This window comes from Carlito syrichta, unplaced genomic scaffold (genome assembly GCF_000164805.1).
Source record: "Carlito syrichta isolate Samal-C Ts95f unplaced genomic scaffold, Tarsius_syrichta-2.0.1 Scaffold314781, whole genome shotgun sequence".
NCBI lineage: Eukaryota > Metazoa > Chordata > Mammalia > Primates > Tarsiidae > Carlito > Carlito syrichta.
The window spans coordinates 790,276-793,640 of NW_007258877.1; positions in this window are offsets into that span (position 1 = coordinate 790,276).

The following is a 3,365-nucleotide window of genomic DNA, read 5'->3' on the forward strand; positions in this document are numbered from 1 at the left end:
CCAAGTAGCTGGAACTACAGGCGTGCACTACCACGTCTGGCTAATTTTTGATTTATTGTAAAGATGAGGTCTCGCCACGTTGCCCAGGCGGGTCTTGAACCCGCGGACTCAGGCAATCTACTCACCTCAGCCTCCCAAAGGCGCGGGATTACAGGCTGAGCCACCAAGCCTGGCTTGAGTTTATCTTTCACATGGAGTTTTTTAATCTATCTGCATTGATCTTTGTATGCTGTGTAAATTTTCTGACTATATTTCCCCCTTTCTCATCTGTCTTTCAGTCTCCTCCACAATACTCACTGAGCAGTCCATCTGTTTTGGCATCGATTTGAGTGCTGTCTGCCTTCTGTTTCATTGACTTATTTACCTATGGCTGTACCAGGTCTCTAATGCTTTATTATTATTGTGGCTTTATGATACATCTTATCATTGTTTGGACGAGAGTAACCTTTTTGCTCTTTTTTTTCAAGATCGATTTATCTTTTATGGGCCTCTAGTCTATGCATTTAGAATAAGTTAATCCCTTTAAAAATTGTACTAGAATTGTTACTAAATTTATAGATTAATCCATAAAGATTTGTTAACTTTCAAATCTTGTCACCAGAATTTTTTCTTTGAAAAATTCTTACATCCTGAAAGTTCTTCCTATACCAAGCTGAGATTGCCTTCCTGTCATTTGACCCTTGGATCCAAGTAAATGTACTACCTTTTGGCTGTCACATTTTTCTTAGGCCTCTATTGTTTAGGCTGACTATCCCTCAAACACTTCACCAATTTCTTGTATGACACGATCACCACTCTCCTCAAATCTCCAGTCCAGTCACTCCCTTCAAAACATGTCCCGGCTTCCCTGTGCCCTCTCTAAATGGGGCATCCAGAACAAAGTACATACATCCATGTGTAGGCGGAGTCATCTGGCCCGTCAAACACAAATTTGGTAACGCTTGACTTTTCCAGGTCACTGATAAAAATGTTGAAAAGGGCAGTACTTTTGTAAATGTTCCATGGCATTCCACTGGAGCCTCAATCCAGACTGGCATAGCTCCATTAGTCATCAATCTATAGGTACAGCTGTTCACTCATTTCCAACTCAACCACTCCATCTTGTTCACGAGGTAATTTATCAGGTGTCTTAATAAAATCTCACTCCTCTTCACTCTTTATCATCTACCAGTCTGACTTCCCTGTCAAACTAATGAGCTGATCCTGACAAGTCCTGTTCTTGGTGTACTCACGCTGACTTTTAGTGATCACTGCTTCCTTTTTGCTATAAGCACAAACCATTTTTTCAATCTCCAAAGCTGTCATTTCAACATTTCTAAAGGAAGAAGATAGGGAACATCTTACCTACATCACTCCATCAAAGATCTAATTTTTCCTGCTCGATTCTTTCCTTTATTTTGGAGTACATACATTGAGGTTTTGAAAGCTCTTCTCCCAAAAATACAGACCTCTTAACCCACCTTTTATAAAAAATCCTATCTGGCATTTTCCAGGAACTGAGTCTCCATCTTATTTGACCTTGACCCAAAGCCACCGGAATAAGATTTGGTTCCTAGTAATCTCTTGTATCATTTTCCCTGTGGCTGCTGTAACAAAGTACTGGTACCACAAACTGAATGGCTTAAAGCAACAGAAATTTATTGTCTCACAGGTTGTAGGCAAGCAGTCCCAATCAAGGTGTCAACAGAGTCATGCTCCCTCTGAAAGCTGTAGGGGCATCCTTCAGTGACTCTTCCTAGCTTCTGGCTTTCCGGTCATCTTTGGCATTCCTTGGTGTATAGATGCATCACTCCAATCCTCCATCTTCACATGGCATTCTCCCTGTGTCTCTGTGTTTTCACATGGCCATCTTCTTTTAAGGACACCAGTTGTATTGGACTAAGGTCCACCCCATGCTAATTTAAAGTCGTCTTAACTTTGATATCTACAATGACCCAATTTCCAAATAGAGCAGCATTCTGAACTACTGAAGGTTAGAACTTCGGCATATCTTTTGGGCAGGGGACGGAGGCACAACTCAACCCAAACAGCCCTCAACTAATGCTTTTGAAGTAATAGAGAGGATGAATTTAAAAGTTGCATCATGAGAGGGACCCCCAAAATGACACACCTCTCGTCCTCTGCCTGTTTCTCTTTCCGAGGTTCCAGACAGTGGCCCATTTCGGCATTATCTTTTCATCAAGCAGCTAACAGATAAGTCTTTTTGTAGAGAGCTCAGAATTCTTAGCACTTTTGCAGAAGACTGGAATATACACAAAATCTGAAGGACGAAACCTTAAACAGGGCAATTTCATGGAACTATCTTGTGCCTAGGCTCCTTAAACCCAATACAGTAAAGCTCTACCTGCTCTTAGAACACTATGATTTTCCAAGAAATGTTCAAACTGAATCTAGGTAAGTCACACAGTCATGTCTTTGATTAGGAACTCTTTTAACTATTTAAGATATTAGTAGCCTAAGCAGAGTGGACAGCCATGAAAAGATTTGCTCTTCGTGTCTGGCTCATGTCACTTTACAGCCATATATATATATATATATATACATATATATATATATATATGTACGTATGTATGTATAAACTTGTTTTTGAGTCAAGGTCTTACTCTGCCATCCAGGCTGGAGTGCAGTGGCATGAGCCAGTCTCATTATTACATATTAAATTTTTGGCATAGCTTAGTCTCCCTAGTTATTATCAAGTGTGTCTTTTATTTCTTTAAGCATAGTAAATATAGTCACTGTGCAGTCTGTACCTAGTAATTCCAGTCTGAAATCTTTGTAGTCCTATTTCTGTTCTTATTGCTTTTTGTTATAATGTCTTAAACAAGCAAGCAAACAAAAGGCAGCTTAATTTTGTCTCTTGGCTGGTCATTGTTAAGAAGATATTTTCAGAAATAATGTGAGGTTATGATGCAGGTATCTTCCTCCAGAGATGATCTGTGTTAGTTTCCAGGTACTTGGGGTGACAACAGGTTCAAGATCACCTTAAATCAAATTCAGAACTTGAGATTTCCTGGACCACCCAGTGAATACAAACTTGGCTGCAAATCTCTGTGAAAACTGTATAACTTCTTATTCACCTTACTATTTATTTATTTATTTATTTATTTATTTAGTGGTCTCCTTTTCAATTCTAAACCTTTTATATGACCTGAGCTCTGATTTTTATGTTCACTTTAATCCCATGAGGCTCTCAAAGTTAATGTTCAGACTTGCCTGAATTGTCAATTGCTCAGAGCAAAAGCAGCTTCTGTTTTGGCTTGCTTCTGAAGGTTCTCATTCTCTCTTTTAATTTTTAGTCTAACAATTCTTCACTGCCATGGCAGGCCACTACTGTTTTTGAGTCAGTTTTGTTCTGTATTTTTAAT